At 41.7% G+C, this 25664-nt stretch overlaps 1 long non-coding RNA gene across 2 annotated transcripts; it reads right to left on the bottom strand.

The window, feature by feature from the left end:
* Positions 1-6152: 6152 nt before the first annotated feature.
* Positions 6153-25203, bottom strand: LOC118241071. Of its 2 annotated transcripts, none has more exons than XR_004775835.1 (4): positions 25173-25203; positions 8718-8830; positions 7796-7951; positions 6153-6825 (listed from the first exon to the last, which is right to left on the bottom strand). It is a non-coding gene; the product is annotated as an uncharacterized LOC118241071 (long non-coding RNA). The 2 variants fall into 2 exon arrangements; XR_004775836.1 differs by having other exon boundaries at positions 7818-7951.
* Between the last annotated feature and the right edge of the window lie 461 nt (positions 25204-25664).

Here is a 25664-nt window from a genome sequence, read left to right as displayed (position 1 = left end):
AAGCAGAAGAACCTTGCATGTCGCTGAACAGCACCGAGCACGGGGAGGGGACAGCGACGATTTATGATTGGGTGACACCGGCAGAGGGGGTGATTTATAGTTTAATTTGCTGTTGTAATGGACAGAGGATAATAACATGTAAAATATTAATCAATGTGTAGCAACAGCGGACATCATTTGCTAAGCTTGTTATCTGCTGCTCTGCCCCTGACAGTGAACAATTAAACTGACACGTGAAAAACAAGTTGCGTGTGTTCAGGGAGTCCGAGAGGGCCGCGTGCGCATGCGGGTGTATGCACGTGTGTGTGCGCGTGCGTTAGCGCTCGTGCGAGCTGTGTGGGGAGCCTCAGTGCCCCAGGTGGAGGACATGTGGTCAGAGCGCAGGGGATTTGTGTGTTAAAGAGCAACATCAGTCCCCCTCAGAGAGGAAGAGAGCCTGAAACCACAGACTTGTCCAGGGGACATTCTCTCCCTTCCCAAGGCCCACTGATGAATGAGGCATACGGCTACGTGGCATGCCTCTCAGCAATAAGAAGGGTGTTATGAAATATGTGAAAATAATAAGTGGAGCTTAATCACAGTTCATATGGGGAAATTGGGCAAATTAAAGATGCTGTGTATCACCCAGCTTGACTTGTGTTTTTAAACTTAGACTTGTTCTCTTAACTGTCAACAGAAGGCTACAGTTTATTCATGATTTGATTCTTTTATTACAGTGGTGACATTTACAAGCAGTAGAGATAGTCAAAAACGTCCCTTTATACATAACAAATTAGGTCCGCATCTGATGATTTTACAGGCATAGAATATTATTTACTGATAATCTCTCTTTTCTTTCTCTTTCTCTTTCCAAAGATATACTTCACCGCTCATATTCTGTCCTCATCATTCCTGCCAAAGGCTATCTGTGGGCAGAGAGTCCAGGGAGGATGAGATCTATGGGAGGTCAGTGTGGCATGCGAAGCCAAACTGCAAGAGCTTTAACAAGAACCTTTCAAAAATTCAATTACAGACCCAGAAATTAATAAATCCTTTCACTCGCTATGGAGCAAAAATTTGTCAACCTGTCCATTTCTCGCTCTTTTATTTTTTCCCTCTTTCGTCGCCCGGCATCTCCTCCTGACCCCGGTCAATTACATTGCTTGTAAATAGTTTTTATACATGTTCAAATAATTGCTCATCCTAATGTGCGACGATCTGTATTCGTCACGCTCGGCGAGCCGCGGCCCCATCAGCACTCTGTACACCAGAAGGCCCCATTTGCCAGGGATGGAAGTGAAATTGAAATTGAAGTTATAATTGATATCGGGGCCCATCACCATAATGGGTTCATCATAGCGCCATCTAAAATATTAATTTTCTAATTATGGATAAATGATCAGACAAGCTGAGGCAGTGGTGCTGAGGCAGCCCCTGGGAGCCGCACGGTCTGTGGATGGGAGGACAGGGCCTCGTAAAGCCCACAAATCTTTCCTAATTCTCTGCTTCTGAGCAGCACCCGGGCTCCATTCGCTCCCCATAATGGATAAATAATAGTTAAGAATCAGGCTGTTAGGCTCAATTTTCTCACCCTTGCACGCGCTCTCTTTCTCTCTCACACACGTTTCGTGTTTATGGGAGCATGCGGATATGTGCCGGTGTTCATTTTTTACCACCCCCCCCCCCCCTTTTCTTTTTTGCTGCTTTGCTGTTTTTTTTCTCCTCTCTCCCTCTGTCTGATAATGGAGGCATGTGAGAGGCAGGAGAGAGAAGGATGCAGCACCGTGTAATGATTATTTACAGAGATGATGAGGCTACTTAGCAACACATTTACATACAAAATTTCCACACTGAAATTATTTGTCCTTGTGGTTGATATTACGTGGGCCTAAAGTGAGTATCTGTTAGCAACATTAACCTTTCACAAATGGCATACGCTAAATATAGGGCTTGTTAAATAGTCTTTTGTGAAAAGATGTAGTTATTTAGTGGGTGACTTGCACCCAGATGAAGTGGGGAATTAAATATGCTCCGGCAGAACGTACGTTTCTGTTTTATGTGGCGATACTTCGTGTTAATTGTTTCCCTGCACCTTGATCCTGTAATTAGGACCTTGCTAATTATCTAATTAGCTGATAGCAGAAGGGCAGGTTGACGGCAACATTTCAGCCATCGTTCAGTGGCTCATTATCCTTGAGAAAGTCACTGCATGCCCCAACCCCCTCCCAGCAACACTCTGGCCAGCAGGCGCAGGGAACAGTCTGGAGAAGGACCACACTGCTCTGCCACTTCCTCATATTTGTGAAACTGTCTGTTACGATGGCAAGTTTTCCACCTCATGTAAGCTCTCATGGCGGGCAGGTTTACACTGCGGTGGAGGCCCGTATGACCGGAGGAGGCGGGCCGATGCAAAGCGAGTTCAGAAAAGGTTGAAAGTGATATTTTATAGGTTGCGATCTCCGGTTGAGGATAGAGGACCTGCTGGAGGGCAGGGTTTAAAAGAAAGCAGCTCTCCACTGCCCAAGGCTGACCCCTGGCTCGCTCAGGTGCACGGAGCCATGCTCATTTCGCAGCTCAGTGGGGGAGACAGGCAGGACACAGCTAGCCCCCTCCTGGGACCCGGCACTGGGACACCCCCATCATTCTGTTCATCCCATTCCCTAGCTCCAGCTCTCAGGGCATCTATGGCAGTAGGGAGCGCAGACCACTGGGACACTGCACCTTTGTGCGGCTTCTGCTGGTGGACACAAAAAAGGCACAAACACAGTTAATCACTAATCCAGTTTGGGTCCTTCTCTCCCTGCTGTGTGAGAGAAATGCAGAGTGATGTTGTCATGCCTTATTACGGTGATTAACAGCTATCACCTTTTGTTTTCCAGGGCAACTGATCTTTCTCCTGCCTGCTGAAACACTGTCAGGAGTTTACCAGTGCGGGGCGCTAGAGAGATATATGCTTATCAGCATTTTTTTATGTGAATCCTTATTTTTTTAATTACTACTGAATGATTATATAACTAATTTTTCAATAAAATTAAAAGACATATTGGTTGTTAGTTAACTTTGCCCTCCCAGGAAGATAAATAGCAACTAAGATAAATATGTTAGTTGCCCTGGTTAGGAGTGTTTGCTGTATAAATGCTGTAAATTCTGCAAATGTACGTTCAGGTTGAGAATATATAGCCCAAAAATAGCACATATGTCTTTACATATGTAACTGTATAAATCCAACTTAATGATGATATCTTGGTATTTCATTGTATTTAGTTATTTACATTTTTTAAGTCGAACATTATAATGGTTTAAATATGCAGCATTTTTTGTCAAACAGAGGAGCAAATACACTGTGCCAGATAACATGGAAATCCTTCAATGATAATGTTGATAATGATACCAGTACACCAGCTATATACTCACTAAACATTTTACAATGCATGGAAACTAAACATACTGTAGTCTCTCTAACAACCTGTCTGGGCTTAACAAGGAAATCCCTTCATAAACTTTCAGAGCTCCCACAGTGATTCAGTCTGGATCGAGTATTTGCCTCTTTGACAATTTAAGAAATAAGCAGACTGGTCTGGTGTGTTACGAGTAACGCACAGTGAGGTGCTGTGGGAGGGAGCATGATCGGGTGCGCTACAGTGGAGGCATAGATGAATATGCCGTGACTACTGCTAGCGTCCTGACCACATGACATCAGAGGATGCATGTGGTGCTGTGGTGGGGGTCCTTATACCCTGACGCATGTCTAATTTAGAGCGACACATGCACGGCAATATACCAGAGCTGTAGGCACTGTGTACAGGGTTTTCTGTGTCTGCTTTCCTGCATAAACAGACCAGGAGGACACAATATGCAGAATCCAGGAAAAGGGTGCACAGAGAATAGAAGTGAATGAAGCTTTACCTTTCTCCAGATAAAGAACCACAGAATTCACAGAACAATAATTTGTTATCCATTCATTGTAGAAAGGTTTTGATTTTGGCAAGAGTACTCTGTCTAAAATGTACAAATACAGTACAGGTTTACAGAATATAGGATATGAAAACCATGTATGATTATATCACTGTAGTACTGACCCTTGGTGTTGTGATTTGAAAATTTGTCCAGTCTTTTCTCAAGAAATTATCTTTTCATTGTCATGTTAGCTTGTCACTATGTTTCAAGTTCTTAGCAGCAAGAATGTTAGGTAAGAGTAAAGAATATACAAATGTGTGATCACAGAAAAATAATGATCATTTATAATATGACTTTATGATTTCTTTGGTTAATGTATGTAATTAATAACGTATTTGTGTCATTTCTACCCAGCATAAGAGTGAGGAAAGGAAATATTCGGACAGAAAACGGGGGAATATTCCATTTATGTCGACACATAACACGGAAGAGTCCGGTTTGTAGCCTTCTACATTCACACCATCAGCACTGCTCACTAAATGCGATGTTTAGTTGCACCTTGAAGTTGTTTTTTTTGCCTTTATTCCCTTCCATCTTCGCAGGCGGGACACACAATAGGGCCCTTGTCCTTCTGTTGGTAATTGAGTTTTCGAGGTATTAGGAGAGCGAGTTGTAAAACGCATCCATCTCGCTGAGGAGCTGATCAATATGAGGAAGAAGAGAGGAGTGAGGGATTGATTTGTCCCCAGGCCTCTGCTTGCTTAAGGCAGCGTCACGCTCACAGCACCGAGGCTCCTCACAGCCAGATTAGCACTGAGCCTTATTACCAGGCGCGTAAATAAAGATGGATGGCCAGCAATATTCCCACAAATTTGTTTTCCATTACAGCAGGCCGGCCGTAATTGTGGCTTGTGACCGGAATCCCCTCAGTGTGTACAGTTACATACATATTACTGCTTCCCTTCCAGCTTACAGATCAGGCTACTTGCTCATTGGCAGGTAAATTTTCATCTGGGCATGCGAGAAAAAAAAGTCTCCATAGACTAATGTAGAGTCAAGGGAGTGAAAGAGTATTTCATTTTATGCACTGTGTGTTGGCAGGTACATGTGTGTGTGGTGTGTGTGTGTGTGTGTGTGTGTGTGTGTGTGTGTGTGTGTGTGTGTGTGTGTGTGTGTGTGTTTTTAATTACAGGTTTCTGGGAAAAAACAAAAAAAACAAAACAAAACTAAGGCATTCTTTAGAATTGCCTCTAAAAGCCCAAAAAATAAAACAATATTGCTGTACATGAACTGGTGGTGTCTCATAGCAAGTCCTAAAAGCTGGTAATGTCTGAATGGTTAGACAGGGCATATCTAGGAGCACCTCTTCTGAGCTGTAGTAAATATGTGACCATGACTGGGCATGCCAGGCAGATCAAGGTTTACCAGCTGCTTTTTTCAATGACACAGTGATACAATGACACAGCATTTAATCATTCAACAGTCTTGGTAATACACATGTTTAGAAGATTTCAAGAGGTTTGGTTTCTATTTGTAAATGGATGCCAGTGATTAGACAGAGGTGTGTATAAAGCTAGTGCTGTTTTTGTATGCTTAGGAAGCCTCTTCCTGATGCTTGGAGAAGAGGGGAAGAACTATGTGGCCTGGCTGAACTGAAAAAGCTTCTTCACTTCTCATCTTATTGATTTCTGCAAGAAATATAGAACCCACATTCCACAGAGGAGGGAGCGCTCCCCTGGCAATTGAGACATTCTCCCAATCTTTTCCAAAAATCTTTAATCAAACTTAAAGTGAAATACTAACATGCCACTTGACATGACCTTTTAGCCTATTATGAATCACTGTGTTTTGAAATGGTGCTGGTGACCATCTTTTGCCTGCTCTCATAATAGATAATTCCCAATCACTACAGCATTTTAGGCTTTTAATGGCTAACAGAGGGCATCTCCCCTTTTGACCTTTGGCAAAGTCTGAACAACAAATCCATATCTAAAACTTCTAACTTTCAACACGTTTTGCCTAAAATGCCTGATTCGAAAGCAGGCTGATCGATAGCGGCTACCATATGCACAATCCAGCATCTTGCCATCACACACATCGTTCAAGTACACCAGCAAAGTGTTTCTTCAGAGGCATATTTAAATATTTGTTAGGATACAAGGGTGGTGCATGATGACAAACATGCAATCGATACAATGCACCCAGAGCATAAGAGTTAAGCCTAACATGAAACACGGTGCTAGAGGCGAAGGGCCATGGCCTTTTGAACTGCAGATCATTGTGAAATGTAGTAGGCTATAAAAACCCATAACAAGAGCAGACTGTCCCATCATCATAGCATCAAGACCCACAACACTGAAGCAGCACACAGAAGAGATCTAGTCTTAAGCAGGAGAAGTAATATAAAACATCTGTCGTCCTTAAATTGTTAAAGTTTTCTCTTTTTTAATTATGGGAAACAAAAGTGACAGCTCCAGAAAATCTTTTAATCAGAAGATAATAGACTTATGAGTCCATAATTGCCAAAGAGCCCAGGGCTTCAAACCACTCCATCTTGTCTAACGTTACTCCAGGGCAAGAGACAGCTGAGGGTAGGATCCTCACACAATGGGCTCATTGGGAAGGTTTAAGCCCTTAAAACAACATGCAGCGCCATCATCCTCGGCCCAACAATGACATACACATTACTGAATCCCCAGTGGGCCGGCTGGCTCGGCCTGGAGAATGACATCCCCGTGGTGTCGGCCCATTGAAGGCGCATTTGTTCCAACTGTTCCTTTCTGTGGTTTCAGCAAGGTTGATAGGAGACAGGAGGAGGAGACAGGAGGAGACGGGCGGAGGAGACGGGGGGAGGAGGGGCCATGGAGCCTCCAGCACATCTTCAAGTCTCACATCAATCTAGTTTCATTAAAAAAGTCTTAACCCACCAGGTCTCCTCAAGGAGCATTCCTACAAAGGAGAGGATACTCAGTGTTATCATAGTCTTTCTATATTTCCTTCTCTGTGTGTGTGTGTGTTTCTGGAAAATTAGTTCATAAACCGAATATGAGATAAGGTTTAGCAGAAATAAATAAATAAATACATGAAATAAATATAATTTTTTTAAAATCATTTGAACGTTCAAATGCACACTTTCTTCACTTTCTGGTCGTACACCTTCAGTCCCTGTTGCATCCTTCATTCATTACGAAAGCCTGTGATTGCTTTCTGTCTTGCTTCTCTCGCTCGCTCGCTCTCTCGTTTTCTTTTTTAAGTAGAATATCATATTATGCCTAGAAGTATACAGAGAATGGATTTGAAAAGATGATCTCTTTCATCAAAGCCTGTGTTTTTCAATCCATCAGGCTAAGTAGTCATCCATCCCATAAGCTGCGAAGCTCACTGTGGTCTGTGCATTACTCTAAAACCCCTCTAGCAGCAGGGGGAAATGATTCTGGTTATAATCCAAGGCACTTATGTGAATCAGATGATCCAGATTTTGATAGGTTTGTAATGGACTTTTCCTCTTCATTAACTGACTTATAGGTCCTGGATTTTATGCTTTGTAGTTTTAAATTGAATAATACATCTCAGACGTTAAAGTAACATTCATATTTTCAAAATCAATGTTAGTAAAATTTTATGTACACTGTTGTATTTGTTGATGGCTGCTGCTCGCAAATAAAGCTGCAATTTATTGGCCCTATGCTCTTTTTTCATACTATTATCACAAGCGCAAATGCAGACCATAAAAAACTTTAATTAAAATTTTAATTAACGCCAGTAATCAATAGGGTGTAACATAACATCTCACATATTTTCAATGACATGGAGCAAAAACGCCATCAAACAAACACAGAGGGCCAAAAGATGATGATGATGATGATGATGATTTTATAGGCTAATAAGTGGGATCTAATGAATTTTGGGTCCCTGATACCTTCAAAGGGAAAGCAAATGACCTGATAGCGACTGCAGCACTCTCCAGCTTCCAAACTCCATCAGCATCCTGAGCTGCAGTACAGCAGACAGTACAGTTGAACTTGTGCTTTGTTCTCTGTTTCATATGATATTATCCTTGACCCCATTGCAATTCCTAATAAAAACAAAAGCATTTTGCTTCTTTTTTGTAAAAATACAGATACTCACTCTACACAGAGCACAATCTGTACCTAAAATACTGTGTAAGAAATTTTTATTATGTACTGCATCAAACCAAGGAAGTATCTGGTATCTACATATATGATCTTTGAACACTTTCCACAGCGATTTAATTGTCCTCAAAGACCACTAAGTTAATTCTCAAAATGTTAATTCTCAAAACATTAAAACACTTCAGTTGGTGTTAAACTGGAGATTTCCTATCATCCTGCTGACTTGTTCCTTGGCAAAGAATGGACACAGAGCAGAAAATAAACATTATTTCTCTGTGCTTTAGCTGACATTTGACTTTGAAGGCAGAGATTTAAAGTCACTTCTGTGGCTAACAGTGCACGATTCGCTAGCTGTAAATAATTTGAAGGTTGTTGCACAAACAACCTTGCCATGAAACCTAGCCATGGAAGATATGTGAAATCCTTTGCTTTGGGAAGATTTGGTGTGTGTATGTCTGTTTTTCAAATTCATTTGAAAGTTTCCAAGGTCTTTCACTTAATGCCTAGAACATTAAACATATAGACATATGAACATATATAAAAAAATCTGTTGAGTCAAAGGGTGGGAGCTACATTCAGCAAAGGTGAAGAGTGCTACCCCTGTTTGCCCACAGCAGCTCAAAACCTAAGCCTGGCCATCTGTGCTCTGTGAGTGAGAGATCGCAGCTGAAAGAAAAAAAGCCAAACACCAAGTGTAGCGGAACAAACCTTTCAACAATCAAGCAAGAAACCACCAAAAACAGAGCTGCTGATTTACTTTTTCCAAGGTGTGATGCGGCCCTCCAAAATGTTGTCTACCACCTTGATCCACTGGTTGGGAACTATGCAAAAGAAAAGAGGAGATAAATCAGACAGCCAGTATGACTGTGCTAACATTTGCTTAGAACTATTCAGACCAAATATTCTTTCGAAGTCAGTCAAACATTTGTCTGTTCAATTGAGCTGTTTGCGAAACAAATTCACACCCGGTGTAGAGGGTGATGATGAGGGGGGCGTGAGGAAAACTATTTGTCACAGCTGGGAGAGTCAGGGGTCTCGGAAGCATGGCCTTTTATCACTGTCTGGCCTGCGAGTACAACATGCATAGCTCTACACACCTCTTCACATACCTCTGCATTCCCAGCCTGTGCACTGTGTGCACTCTCACCTAGCACACGGGCTCGGTCCAAACACTTCGCACAAACCTCATTCACTTCAACTATGTTAAGGATATTCACACATTACATGCAGCATTAACACAAGCACATCGCCAACAGAGAGGTTCAAAACTGCTTGTAAATCACTGTCATTTAGTCAGGCTTTATTTGTTAATGGGACTCTAAGCCAAGGGCTTGTGCTAATTTCTGTTAAGGTATCAGAAAGCAGATTTGTTCTTATTGCAACACAGGGGTTTCCAAAATACATAATTACCTAAGTCAATAGCTGATATATGAATATATTTGGATTAATTAGCGCAGCATAAATCTATGGATGGCTAAGTAAAACAAAATAAATCACTATATGTCTTATCGCATTTAGTGCTGTGGAACAGTGACGTGTGGCGCTATGTGCAAGTGCTGGACAGTAGCAGTCACTGTGGCCAAGCAAAGCTTAGTGTAATATATCTCAGATGTGACTAGTTTGGAAGTTGAGGCGTGTGTTTGTGGCCCAGCTTCAGTGTGCGTGTCCTAGTGTGTGTCTGTTTGTGGGAAAGGGGTCTGAGCACCCCATGTCTCACTAACTGTTTCCATAACCTTGGGACTGACTGAAGTCTACCTGGCAGAGACTGAAGCCCAGCCTGCGGGCTGTGATTGAAAATTGCTTTATTGCTTTATATGCGATTCCCCATTCTGTTGCCAATCCCATTTATTTATGGTGTGGCGGGCCCTAGTACACCTGCTTGGAGCTGGTGGAGATTACTTTTGAAAAAAAGAGAGAGACAGCCAATCTCTAGGGGCCATTACCCTGACAGGCTCTCTCTCTTTCTCTCTCTAGCTTCTTCTTGTTCCCGCATCCCTCTCTCCATCTCTGCCCCTGACCCTGTCTTTCCCTCCTTCTATCTCTTCTTCCTTTTTCTCACTTTCTCCGACCCATTTTTCCTGCACAGCCCCCCTGCCCAAGTCTCTCAGGCCCCTCACACACACCTCTCCGGGAGCAGAGAGTACACCGTACTAATATTACCACAGCCAAAGTGCAGAGTCGAGGAGCAGCTCATCCGTATGTGACACTCTTCATCATCAGCCCTCAGCTGTCCAAGGGCAGCCTGTCTCACTGTGCACTTCAAAAGGCAAGACACGACGTCATGAAAAACAGCCTTGAGAGTTACAGAAGTTTTAGCAGAGGGATTTTAGGATTGCAGATGAAGAGAAACATATAGGAGTGCTAGTTTAGGAAGATTCAAATACAGCAAAAGAGAGTGGGAGAGAGATTCTCATTATGTGGACTAGACTTTTGATCCTCACTGAACTGTACAATTTTGTTTAGTTGTTTGTACTCCATAGCCTAATGCTAAATAGAAATCCACACATATTACATTGTCTGCATTTAGTGAAAGTGCACTTTGACTTTACTCTGAAAAGTTGAGTTTAAATACAAACATATGGTTGGTGTGTACATACACCTTCTAACCAATATAGTTTCATTCATTTATGTGGAACTCATTCATGTACCAGTGAACAATTGCGCATAATGCTCCATTTGTTATTGTCACAAGGACATGCATGCAGAAAATGTTAAATCTTATTGAAAATATTCAAAGTGATTTCTTGCCTTGATTTTAATTCCTGCTAAGCTTTATTATTCTGTACCTCTAGGAAATGCAGATTTTTTTTACCCCATTTTACACTTTAGGGATGTTTTCACACTGTTCTCTAGTTTGACCTCCACTGTTGTTCACTCTGCATCACATTATCAGTCAGCACAAGCTCATTCTTAACAGAGCACATTGAAGATTCTCTCCTCCTGACACTCATCTTTTCTCTTTGACTCTAAAAAAGACAGAGAACAGCATTTAACATTCTCCAGCCCCTAAATGATGATGTCTGCTTGGTGTGTAATACCCCCCCCCCACACGCTCATTTCCCATTCCTTAATCGAATCCCTCCAACCCTATTCTCCTCCACTTCACCTCCAGGACTCCTTTTCTGTTCTGTTCCCTAACCAAACACACACACACACACACACACACACACACACACACACACACTTACAAACACACACCCTACTGCTGCCTAGAGAATATCCAGCTCCCATACATATTTGTTTCCCTTTTAGGGATTCACAATGGGTGTTCTCTAATAACAAATCATTTCTTTTTGTCTAACTTTAATCTGGCCTTCTCTGACAAGCCCCATCCTTTTCGGTGAAGGGTAAGACCACTTAGAGAAAGGCCAATAAGGCACCGCACAGAGCAGCCTGACGGTGGTGATTTGTCAGGCCCTGCTCTAGCGCTGGTCACCCCAATGGATTTATCTCAAGGTAAATGGAGACACTGCAGATCCAGGACCAGGACCCTTTGATTAAGCCCCCCCCCCCCCCCCCCCCCTTTTTTGTTGTGTTGATAGATGTTGCTTGTGTTTATCTATTTGAAATGCCACTAAATCTGCGAGTCCAATGGAGAAAAAGAAGACTTTCCAGTTGTGGCAAGCCCAAGTGATTTATGCCAGGCTATGCAGAATGTTATTGAGACGGGGGTCCGGCAAAGCAGATATTATTTGGAAAAAGCAGAGGTCGAGGTGAGCTGTGGACGAGGATGAATGGAAAGGAAAGTTATGCATTTCTGCCACTGCTTTCCACCATGTGCCACCACACCAAAAGAGGAGCAGAGGCCAGGCAGACTGAATGAAGATATTTTAGAGAGGAAGGATTTGGAATTCATGGTGAAAATGTCCCTGGGCTGAAGAACACTGTGGGTGAGGAGCAATTCCAAGAGGAGGCAATCACCCTGGAGAGCAAAAACCGCTCCGTGGCAACCTCCATTTCCTCCATCCCACCTTCTCTCTGTCCGTTTTATTGCTGTCTTTTCATCTCCCCACCTGCTCTTCCATGTTCTCTCCATCTGGCCCCTGCTCTCGGCTCATCTGCCCATAGTGTTCCTCAATTGATAATCTCACCTTCCACATACTCTTTGTAATTCAAATGTATGTAGTTCTTTATGCTTGCCTATTGTTTGTACTTCCCTCGCCATCAAAACAATTCTACAAAAAATAACTTTTTTTGCATCTCCATGCCTACCAAGACACCTCCATCTTGTTGGTCCACACCTTCATGTGTCCTGAATCTGTCCTTTTATCACTCCTAACATCAGCCTGTTCTCCAGTGACTCCATCTGTTCATCTCTTTTGTCTAAACAACACTGTATGAAGTTCTAGCCCATCGAATACCACAAAACAACATGCTGTTCAGTCTACCATTCACTATCTAACTTAAGTTCAATCATCTTTAGCCTTTTTAACCTTATATATTGACAGACTGCATACATTAACGGCACTGATGCCCAAGAGTATGACATTCCAGGTAATCTGTATAGTAAAAACAAACATATATCTAAATAATTTAGGATAAATGGCCATCACTCCAAAGTCAGCTGATGATAATGAGTGGTCAATGGGGTACCATTTCTCAAACTATGTTACATGAGATTTGCAATTTAGCTGTAGCAGGTACAGCAAAGTTGATTGAAATGTTGCACACCGTTTATTAAATTAGTGCAGACGTTATATGCATAACCCTGTCAAATGTTGATTTCAAAAGAATATTCAAAAGGACAAGGTCAATGGGATTTCTTTTAAGTAATTTGTTGGAACATTCTGGACCATTCTGAACACCATGTTACATAAACAATGCCCATGAATTGTAAAGAGGCCAGTTCATAGAAAAGAACCCTTTGGCTTTGCAGGAATGAGGAAATTATTTAAGCAGGCAAACATGATCTATTTAAAAATCATGTTACGCTGCCTCCTAGAAACTGACTGATACTCAGATAAAACATCCATGATGTTCATTCAAGTATTTGTCATGTATTTGATATGGAATGCTACATGTCCTAATTTCATCTACAACCAAAACAATGGGCTGATCTTGCTTATATAAAGTGGATAAGGAAATTCCAGAGTAAATCACGGTAAATCAACAAACCATGATGTAGTCAGGGTCCATAAACATGTGTCTGTACTCTAATGCTACATATATTTTAGCCTTGTAGCATTGCAAACTTTACAGTTCCCACTCCCCTACCCCTGCTTGACCTCAATCCAACTTATATCTCATTGCTTCCAATTGTTTCCATGGCCCTAACTGAAATAAGGTAACCCTAGCAGCAGGAGATCTGAGGAATTATACATCAGGAAAATACCACGAGGGCATATATCAATGCCAGCTGAACACACCCACCAAAATGAATTGGGTCAAATGAGAGCAGCACGAAAGGGCCGGCCCCACTGACAATTACTAATGTGGTGGCTATCAGCAGTAATAGGAGTGTACAAATGGAGAGAGGTTTGTAAACTTTGCCTGCTTCTCCAGGCCTAGGGTGTGCGACATGGCCAGCGGGGACTAAATCATCTCTTGCCAAACATATACAGGCACCGGACTGGGAGTCCACTAGTGACCAAGAGCAAATGCCACCTGCAAGCTCCAGCAACTAAATGGAACCGAGGTGCATGTGTTTTGGGGGAGGGGAGGAATTGGTCACGACAGAGGGAAAAGACTATTAACTGCTTTACACAGTCACTGTGAGTTCTGGCTTGTAATGAAGAGAGGAGCACAGGAGGAGAGTGCTTGAACTAGGACCAGTCCCTACACACAATCCTACCTCTATCAGAACTCTACTGCAACTGTAACATTTTTAATATCTGCTTAAGCAACATATCATGCTATTTCTTCTAATATACTTCAGCTATTGTGATATGGTTACCTGAACTGAATGAAATGTTTTGAAATTATGTGGTATCAACCAGATATCATCTTAAGTGTAAGATTCTATCGTAAGTGTTTTCACTTTTTTTTTTTTTTATTGTCAGTAGACATGAGTAGTAATGGTAGTTATGATAGAATGGCATGGTACTAGAATAGGCAAACTTCCTTTTTTCCTGAAGGTAGTAGATATATAAAATATTTCCAAATAATGTATTGCAAATATCACTTATTGGTGCATTATAATCATCCGGTGGTGTTGTGTAACATTTACTGTTAGGCCTATCTACATGCAGGGCTGAAAATTACAGCATCACATGTTCACTTTGTGTTGCATAGTTACAAAGGACAGCTATTTGGCAAAAAAGGCTCATAAATCAGTAATGGAAATACATCTTCCCTTGCAAATAAAATTATATACAAATACAGAATATATGCTAGAATAATGTTTATCATTGAGTGTGTTTTATATTATCATTTATTGTTACTTTTCAAACTATTCTCTTTGTTACTTTTCCATTATGATGCATCTTACCAGTAACCAAAGTCCACTTCAAAGCAAAACAGCTTTAGTTCCTTTGCTAGCCAGCTGATTTGTTAACTCTAAGCTAAAAATAGACGATTGCTTCACTTAGCTATGATCATGTTATTCTGAGAATTAAATGGCCATTATGTATGAAAATTACACATATGCTAGAACTCACAGGAGAGGTAACAATGCCGTGTGCTTATGTAATACATGGAAAAACAAATTGCTGTGATTTAGAGGGACTCTAGCTAGAAGAGGTGACATACATTTTTGAGAAGTTACTGAACATGAATGGGATATGACCCACTGGTGTAAATAACAGAAAATTAATGAGTAATCATGAATGCTGTTTAATCAGTATTTTGAAAACGTTGATGATGAGGTAACTGTCCAGGCATACAGCATGACTAATCATGATGCAGATAGATATTTCGTGTTCTGATTCCATGTAATCTTAGTGTATATACCTATCTATTACTGGATAACAGTACTGACAGTAGGTAGTTACTATTAAATGTAACTGAACACCATTGAACGACTTTAATACACTCATATGGATTTTGCAGCAAAAAATGCCATGTAGTTTTACTGCAATTAAAGTCTGTTACTTCACATAACATTGATCATTTAAAGGTAAACAAATAAGTTAGTATTTTACAGTTATTTAGAAACAACTGAGAAATTAACAATTATTTTGTGAATAATACTTGTTAATATAGTGTAACCATTAACTTTACTGGAGATTTATTAGAGATGTGTAAATTAAAGATACAAAGATATGTTTCACCCATGGTAAAAAAGAAAAAAGAACACCCTTAAGAAGGCCCTGCAGTGGTGCCTTTTGATCATACCCCTTATTTGTAAAATAACTGTTAGTCTTCTCCCATGTGGCACAAGTGTGCTAAAGGACACAGACATGTTGCACTTGTCTCAGGACACTCTCTTCTGCCCCCATGCTCAGGGTTAGTGTGGGCTCGCACTGCCTCGCACCTGTGTGATGCGATTTGCACCCGGGCCTGAGCGCAGCACAATAGGCTAGCTGTGTCCGGGGGCCTGTGCACCTGGAACAGTTCCTGCCCTGGCGCTCAGCTATGTGCCAGGGTGGTGTGAGCTGAACTGCGGCTTGGCCCTCAACCTGCACACCCCCGAAATGCTCAGAAGTGGATGGCACCTGCGTCCCATCAAAAAGGGCCAGTGAGGCCCACTCAGCCGCACACCCCTTCAAACACTTGCACAAAGCCTACAACAACTCTCTCTCTCTCTCTCTCTCTCTCTCTCTCTCTCTCACACACACACACACACACAAACACACACTCACACTCACACTCACGCACACACACACACACACACACACACACACACACACACACACAGAGAGAAAGAGAGAGAGAGAAAGAGAGAGAAAGAGAGAGCCACATCCCGCCCCACGTTAGCCCAGTGGTGGATTATGACACATTATTAATTGCCACCATTATCCACAGCAGCTTGGCTGGGAGCTGCTCTCTTGGGGCAGGAGGGAAAGGCCAGCAGGAGAGAGAGAGAGAGAGAGAGAGAGAGAGAGAGAGAGAGAGAGAGAGCAAGAGAGAGAGAGAGAGAGAGAGAGAGATGCAACTCTTTGCCCAGAAGGGATTGTGAGATGGTGAATAATTGATCAGAAAACATTTTTCTTGGTCCTTCCCACTGAGTCACAAATCCTCCCTAAGCTCACTTTGGGAGAAACACAGTCTACTCCCATGTCTCTTGGCTAGCTGAACAGACTGAGAGGATCTGTACAGCTGTATAACAACAGGGATGTTAAGTGCACAATGTAACATAACAATGTAGAACATAATGTAAATCTTGGTATAATTTAGGAACACATGAAATTAACACAAACACTTAACAGCTGACCACAATACACGTATGAAAGCTGCATCAGCGCACGTGTAAAAGCTTCACTCTCATAACCTCAGTTGCAACTTGGCAGGACTGTCCAGTAAACAAGAGCCAAAAATAGCAACAGCTGTATGGATGTGGGCTTCTCAAATGTGGTGACGAACTGTTTATATAGAAGTGCATTGTTCTATGGTCTTCAGACAGCTGATGAATGAGGGTTTGATGAAGAGTGATATAATCTTAAGAGAATATCCACGGCCATGTGGACGCACATGAGCGCACACACCCAAACCCAGAACATCTCAATCGTGCCAGTACTGTCCATGCTCCTCCTCACGTCACAGACGGAGAGTGGGATCTAAGAGAAACGAGAGAGGGGGAAGAAGAGGAAAAAATTGATTACAGTACACTCGTCGGGAATCCAATTGTCAACAGCACCCTTCAAGAAACTCCCCCAACCCATTCATCTGAAACTGAAAAAAAAAAAAAAAAACAGTTACGCGAACTGTCACACCAAACTCTACTGTTAATCTAAGGTAATTAGTGTCAGACTGATTCCCAATACATCATGGGCGGGTTGGCAGACTCTGTAGTGCTTTACTGGCAATCTGTTTCTCCTTACTTGTGTGGCTGTGTTTGTTTATTTGTATACACATATGTATACACATATATACATCATCAACATCTGAGATCTCTGTCCATTATATATATAATATTTTTATATATAATTACATATTTTAAAAAATAGGAGAAAAAAAAAAAAAAAATATATATATATATATATATATATATATATATATATATATATATATATATATATATATATATGTTTGGTGGAGAGGACAGAAGCGAATAATTGATATCAAAATATTTATTGTCTTCATTTATTATATATATATATGTGCGTGTGTGTGTGCGTGTGTGTGTGTGTGTGTGTGTGTGTGTGTGTGTGTGTGTGTGTATACAAATATATAAACTGCATCGTGATGTTGAATGTATGGTGCATAATTGACTCACCCAACCACGTGTTTGTTCTCAGATGTGCAGCATTACTGCCTGTGAAGTACCACCGGCATGTTACCCCATTAGACAGAGAAACATTTTCTTTGACGTTATGGTCCAGTCCCTTCCATTTTAACTTTAAACACTTCTATCCTCAGATGTAATCACAGTACTGTGATTTAATATATCTTGTCAATGCAAGAAAAGCAAATATTAACACATACTCGGAGACCTATTCACACAGTCAGACGTGCATTTTCAAAGAGCTTTGGGCTTTGAAGATCCACGATGGCATCTTCAGTACACATGCAAAAAGTGTTTGTTTCTTCAAAGATGAATGGAGGTCTGTGAGGGAGCATTTTAGCACATATTCTTGCGAAACATCCTTTAAAGTCACGCACTGACTACAGACACCTTCTCCAGTCTGCTATATTCATCCTGGCCTTCATTCTATAACGAGAGCTTCTCAAAGAACTGCTAGTCTTGTGTTTTTGCACGAAGGATCCTTTATTTGCAGTTAGTGCGACTAGCAGGCTAGTTTTGAGTGCTGATACAACAAAGACATTGTAACAACCACAGCCACATAACTGCTAACAATGAACTGTACGGTGTTATTGTTTGACATTCTGTCAGCAGGGCTCATTGGAGTCTTTCAGCAGTTCCTGGCTTGCGAAAGGCTTGGCAGAACAGGTCGGAGTGGCTAGCAACAGGCAGGAAGGAATGCGCCCCCTGCTGGTCCACACAGTGATGTGGCATTGCCAGGCTCGATGCGGGCACAGGCATAGCACCATCAGTTTACCTACGCTTTTGTACTGTGTGTGTGTGTGTGTGTGTGTGTGTGTGTGTGTCTGTGTGTGTGTGTGTGTGTGTGTGTGTGTGTGCAAAAGTTTAGAAAATATAAGATAGTGAATTATGACATGCAGTTAATATCTCTTCTATGCTTAAGTAAGGCTACCTCTTTGAGGAAGTGAACATGTGCCCATTCCCATGCAGACGCATGGCACTATGATAAACCAAAATAAAGTCTTGGGTTAACCCCATTCAACACACATACACATACACACACACACACACACACACACACACACACACACACACACACACACACACACACACACACACACAAATTGTTTTACAAGGTGCTTGTGGCTTTGGAATTTTCTGATTTTGAAGATGACTTCCAGAGTCGTGGAAGAGAGAACACAGAGTTGTGGTATCCCATCCCAGTTTGAACTGTGACTTCAGAGCAACATAATAGTAATAGTGCTACTAAACCAGTTTGCTACACCACTGAAGGGAAAAGATGCAGAAATCATTGGGTCAATTTTATATGTAATGAAAGCGTGACAATGTAAACAAAATCACAGTGTATCACCGTGTAGCTTTAAACAAAGGGTGAAGCACATTAATAGAGTGGAAGCAGTGAGAAGCAAAAGCCCTTATGCCCTCCACAACCAGCTCTGGTCAGTTTACTCCCTTTCCCTCTCAATGGGTTTAAGGGACAGAAATCACAGCATCGGCACCGTCAGTGAGCAGGAGTGACGCTGCGAGACATGAAAGAGTGTGAAAGAATCATAAGAGAGAACGAAAGAAAAGGGGATATCAGAAAGAGAGCAAAACTCAGGTAAGTGTTGCTAGGTAACCACTCCTGCACAGAGCTCCAGATCCAGAGCCTATCCGTCTCCGCTGGCCTCCCTAGCGACGGGCGCCATGACAATGCAGCCGCATGCAGCCGTGGGCATTTATCACAGGGCGTGTGGGTAATGAGCACTCAGCACTGGGGAAATTGGGCTGACCTCTGGGCCAAAGCTGTTAGCAGGGGCTGGTGGGAAGGCCAGTGGGGTCATGGTATCCTTGTCCCACCCACTTAGTGGGCAGTTAGCACAGGAGCATTGGTTTATCGTCCCCCCGGTATATTCACCAGCACCGTAGCCAACAGTGCAACGTTCGTCCCGTTCTAAGTTGCCAGGGAAAATGTACGAGCTTGCCTGTGCTAAAAAGGCAGAGCTGATCATTGTTCAGGACTAATAAAACTATGCTCACCAAGATGACTGGTTAAAGGTTTTCTGATGCGCTTGCTGTACATGATACATTCCATTACATTTGTTGTATAATGTAACACGTGCTGAAACACATTTTTAAATGATATTAAGTGACTTTCGATACAATTCTGTATAGCCATGTATTGTGTGAAGAAGCTATATTTCTACAGAAGAAGCTTCAGTTTGGCTTTCACATGCTGCACATAATAACATAGAAACATATTAGCATAGAAACACATAGAAACATATTAGCATATCAGCTACAGTTGCTGGAACTTTTACAAAACCACACGTTCATGATGTATTCAATGGCCCATTTGGTTACACATACAAATGTTTATCTTACACCTGAACAAAATAGGCGTTACCTTGCCTGTCACTTTCCTGGTTACCCACAGGCTAATGCATAGCTGTAGGTAGTGTTATTTAACTCTATCTTTAGCCGATGTGACCCTCCCTATTCTCCCTCTGAGGTACAGCCAGAAATAGGGCGAGAGAGGGAATCAATACGCAAGCAGATGGAGAATAGAGAAAGCAGGTGAAATAGTCATTTTCACTCTTAGCTGGTCCCCTGAAAGTCATGAAATCAAAATTTGAACTTTAAAATTGATAAGGATTGATTCCACTGACAGCGGGGTCATAATGTATGCCTCTTTAGAGACCAGGAAAAAGGGCCACAGATCTAGGACCCATAAAGCAGAGACCACTTAATCAGGCTGGGGCTAGACAATTAGCTTTTTACTGTTTTAAGATATGGGAAATCTTTAGAGCTTCATCAGACAGTATTAGACATCATTAGACCGGGGGGATTCCAGAAAAGACAAATGCAAAAATAAACTTGTTTGGACAGATGGATTGGATGGAGTTCTCAACCAAACTTCTCTCCTCTTTCATTTGCTTCTTGGTGGTACTATTCTATTATGACAAAATATTAAAAAATATCCTTTTTGTCCCTTGCAAAAGGAAATGATCACAAATTTTCAATTTTACAGTGTTTTGGCAATATCCTCTAAACCTTTTTCATTTGTACTGTCATTTGCCAGTCATGAATCAAGCTTGAATCAAACTTGTCATGACTTGTCATGTTTGAACAATGTTTCCCATATATAATACATAAAGATAATAAATATTTCGATATCAATTATTCGCTTCTGCCCTCTCTACCAAACATTATCATGCTTTTACACAAAAATTGTCTATTTTTTGTGTGAAGAAAATTCTTTGCTATAAGTAATACTGACCCATGGTTTTAAGCAACCACAAAATATTAATACTCATTCCTTTAATGGTCAAAATATGCTAATGATGTTTGTTTTTTAATTACAAAAAAATGTCGGATCTGAGAGCAGATTATTCACAGACATCCAAAGAGAATTAATGGCACTTTAATTCCATTGAGGAGAGGAGTTGAAAACATTATTGGGTGGAGTGATCCAAAAGCTAATTCTTGTTAGGAGAAGTGATTAGTGAATTTGAATGGGGAGGTCTTTACCAGAGCTAACATTGGAAGTACACATTGAGCTGCATGCTGGAGAACAGATGGTGTGTCATAAATTCTAGCCCCCTTTTCTGACACCTATTAGCATTCGGCTAACAGCCACAGCTTGCCAGCCATTTAGGTAATATTTCTATTATAGCGCTTTGGAAAGAGTGATGAAGTGTGTTTTGAGTCTTTTTAGCAATTTAGAATACATGTACACAATCTGTAGAAAGTGAGATTATGCAAACATCACTAGGGCACTGCTGTTTAATAGTTATATAATGAGAACTTAATGAGAACATGACAAATAACCATTTTTAACATTAAAATAATATTTCTTTGAATAAAGTGAAATAGCAGTTTCATCCATCAAACAGACAGCAACGAAAAGCTTTACTTTATGCAATTTCAGTCTTGTCAGTCTTGAGAACCTAGCAGTGCATTCTCTGTTTAACAGATGCACTGATTTTATATGTAGGTTGTCTTGATTTTGGACTGTATTTTGACAATATTGCAGTATTTTTTTTTTCCTGATTGCTAACTGCTTTGGCAACAATTGTTCTCTAAATTGTTTATAAATGACAGTGTACAACTACGTGTTAACCATTTTGTTCAATCAGACACCTGCGACACACACATACATACATACAAACACACACACACACACACACACACACAGAGGAGCAGAGAGCATTGCACAGTGCAGTGAGCTTTTATCCTCTTCACAGAGAGAGAGAGAGAGAGAGAGAGAGAGAGAGAAAGAGAGCATGTGGGGGTGTGCCAGTGCTTTCTTTAATGTCACAGAAAGCTGCAGCGTGGATCGATTTGATGGTCCATCTTGTCTCATGGAGTTCAGTCTTCACCGCAAACTTTTTTCATTTGGGCAGGGCGGCAAAACTGACGGATTTTTCTTTCAGCATCAGATTTTCTCTCTCCACCCACTCTTCCCTGTCCCACTGTCTCTGGCGTCTACGAGTATAAATCGAGCTAGGGCTTGAGATGTCCTATTACAATGCGTAATCTTTGCTGAGAAAGGCAGTCCTAGCCATGCATTTCCCAAAGAACATCAACTCTCAGCAGGTGAGATACCTCTGAAACATACTACAGTGGCTTTACAAACTGCAAGGGCATATGTAAAAATGACTGAAATGGCGAAAGCTATGCAAACAAAATCACAGTTCTTCAAATGAACTGCTTTGTTATATGCATCATTTAAAACTGAAAGGTTAGATTTCGATCGGGCTTTTAACGTTCATGCATGGTCACATAAACGCACATGTGTGGGCATTCATTCGACGGCACGTACTTCCCCCTCGCTCACACGGCACCTACGGATTAAGTTGCAGGGGCGGATAAGCAGAGAAAGAGCAGCCGTAGTGAAATGGGCAAGTGTTAATTACGGCTGATCTGAGTGCAACAGCTGAGGAAGCTCCTTGCAGCTCTTATATGGAACAGAGAGTCTGACATCTGCTAGCATGGCTACTTTTACAACCATCAATAAGTGTGTGTGTGTGTGTGTGTGTGTGTGTGTGTGTGTGTGTGTGTGGGTGTGTGTGTGTGTGTTAGAAACAGGGAGAAAGTAGCTGACCTGCCAGAATCTTCAGCTGTGTGTGTGTGTGTGTGTGTGTGTGTGTGTGTGTGTGTGTGTGTGTGTGTGTGTGAACGAGAGACAAGAGGTCTGTGCAGCCCTGACCCTGGCCTCCGCACAACAGGAAAAGCTCTAAGCCAGCTAAACTGCTTTCCTGAGGCTTATGTGTCAGTCAGGGCACAGCTAAGAGAGGTATGAGGTGCAGTATACTCTATACCAGTGCTTGCAAAAACATGCATTAGTATCGGTATGAAGATTCTCCTGATTGTAAGCCTCCGCTATGTGATCGGCTCACATTCAACGGCTTGCGAGCACACACAGGCTGCCAGTTAACCTAAACTGCATATGTGCACGTGCACAAACCCTCTCAGCACCCCACGCTCCATCACAAACACTGAATAAAAGTTGGCTTTCTTGTGTTCGTTGTTTTATGTAATCGGGTATGTGAGTGCCTCCTTGGTCGAGTGGCAAGTGAAGAATGAGGTGCATGTAATGTGATTACATGTTTTTACAATCATACTTTACACTAGAAAGCAATCCGAGCTGCTGATAAAGATCCAGTACGAGATATTTTCACCCTTTTGTGCTAGAAAGAGAACTGGAAATGTCAATTTAGGCTTATATTAAGAAACATATAAAGGAGTGTAAATAACCATACTAATCTGTAAAACTAAATCAGAGTCAGGGAGCCTATTAAAAATGGTCAAAGATATTTATTTTCCATTGATGTTAAAGTCGTTCATTTATTTGTTTATTTATTTAGGGGACAAGGTCAGACTTAATTTTAAAATAAGTGAAGTAAAAACAATGCTGATCTCTTAGCACTATTTAAAACAAGATATGATCTGGGCTTTTACTTGGATGTGTGTCCAAAGAACATTACAGTCGTATAAACAAAAATGTAACTCAATAAATGTTCAGTGTGATCTTTTGACAACTAGATTTAGCATGCAAAGCTCAGTGAGTTGTATCATCCAACAACCATGACCACTATGCGGACACGGAATATCTGACTAAACATGTGTGGATATTGATACTTTGGTATCTTTAGCAACATCCTAAAGCATACTCACATAACAGTTAACCAATCATTAGGCTGACACCAGTCATGTTTCATGTCTATACAACTTTATAGACGGTAATTAAAAAAAAAAAAAAAATCAAGTGCGTAAAAATGCACCTGTTTGATGCTTTCACTATACAAAATGATTAGGAACTCCTTCAGACTTGCATATGTTTACCTGACAATCTACCAAACAAGTGTGTGAGCTTCCTGGTGGGTCAAATGCCAAGATGTGTGCATATTTACATCTCTTCTGGCTGATGGGGAGCCAAACTTGGGTTTAGTGCAGGACTCCAGGATGCTGCTACCCTCCATGCTCATGCGCTTTGATGTCTCTGGGGTTATAGGCGTGTTGCCAAGGCAACCAAAATTAACAGTATGGCATGGGAGAGGGGCCAGAGGAGTCATGGTCTAGGATATACTAGCCTGGCCAAACTAATATGATAAGTGGCCCAATGCTAGTATGGGAGCGAGAAGTCTTAATCTGTTGTGTTTAACACTCTCACAGGAATAGCCCGGCATCTAAATGCTCTTCCATTCGCTGCCAATAGGGAAGAGGTCACACTAAACCCAGTGGCTCAAGCTTATGGAACATCACTTGACACTAGAAAAATACAGCGACTAATAAATCTAGCGTACCAGCCTGGTGACTCAAGTTTCCTCCCACCTCAAGCTGTGATATATCAGAGTTGTTCCTTTTAGACTTGCCATTTGGGAACTAGGAGCTCCAGCAGGTCATTTGTACAACTTACTTTTAAACTTTAATACTACTGGTAGCACAAATGGTGGTAGAAGGGAGTTCTGGCCTTTGCCGAGATGAAACCGACCCTGAGATCATTTATCTTTTCGGCAGGCTCTTATTTCTCCACTCCAAAGATTGTCTCAAATAATCAATGCCACAAACTCGCTGTTTATATTTAACCACCAACACACCCACCAGTTGCTCAGAAAATGTCAAGTGCCTGTCACAGGACTCAACTGAAGTCAGAGTAATAATGCTCTTTTGGGTTTTCAAGGATTGAAAATGTAGGTCTCCAGGCCTTTCATAGAGCCATAAAGCTTCAGCACAGATTCACCCAGGCAGTTCCATAATTCAGGGGAAAAAACATACTCATATATTCAATGAAAGCATAGTACCCACAAATACACGATTAAGCGTTAGTATATGCAATATGAATGTATGTTAAATTAGATATTCATTCATTACTCATCACACAATGCTTCAGTACCTCTCTTCTAAACTAGGGATACATTTTGTTTGTTTGTTTGTTTTTTTATATAATGCTTAGTATACATAATAAATTGGCACACTGTGGTAGCTAACCTGAGTATCTTTTCCCTAGTGAAGCATAACTTCCTGCAATACCCCTCAGCTGCCTGTAGGGGCTCTCACAGTTGAGTCAGGGGACCTGGCTGTTTTCAGGACCCACTGCTTAGACAACACTGTGATCCCAGGCCCTGGCTCTCCCCATTGCATCTCACATATAAATGCTGTTTCTTGCACAAGTTAAGCCTTTGAAAACCACATCTATTTTTCTCATCTGCACCAGCTACACCTCAGGCCTAGTCAACAGGGACAGGATGGACAGACTGACATAGAAACAGACAGATAAAGAGAAGACACATGAATGTCTTCCAGAAACCTCCCTACTGTCCCACCCTGCCACCATGCCTCATAAACCGTCATCTTACCCCGTTTCTGCGAGCTGCCACTCAGTCGCCCTCGCAAACTCCCGTTCTTAAGCAAACCAAAACCCAATCCTCCCAAATCCATCAGCTGGAGTAATCAAAAGGGCACATCCTGAAAATATCACATGTATTTTGGGGCTCTTGAGGAGTGGACACATGTTGGGAGGCTGTGAATACCCAGGCACCCAGAGACAAGGTTGACTCGTTAGGAAAACGGGGTGTATGCTTTCACTTCCGTTGACATGACTGAGGTATCAGCATGCCGGCTTGAGTGTCAGCCACCCTCTGGCTGACCCTGCTGGGGTGGACGTGTTTACAGAAGTGTTCTGACAAACATTTGTCCAGTGTGGCCCGGCTGGGCACACATCAACCGCAGAGGCACATCATGTGTTTATAGCCACTGCTACGTTGACGCCTCACAAACAAGATCTGAGTCTGAGTAACATGCTAAGAACACTAAGACCGAAGGACATGCTAATGGTATTAACAGACAGA

Source organism: Electrophorus electricus, chromosome 3 (assembly GCF_013358815.1).
Source record: "Electrophorus electricus isolate fEleEle1 chromosome 3, fEleEle1.pri, whole genome shotgun sequence".
NCBI classification, from domain to species: Eukaryota; Metazoa; Chordata; class Actinopteri; order Gymnotiformes; family Gymnotidae; genus Electrophorus; species Electrophorus electricus.
Note: the sequence above shows the minus strand (reverse complement) of the source record. Positions and strands in the feature narration are given on the sequence as shown.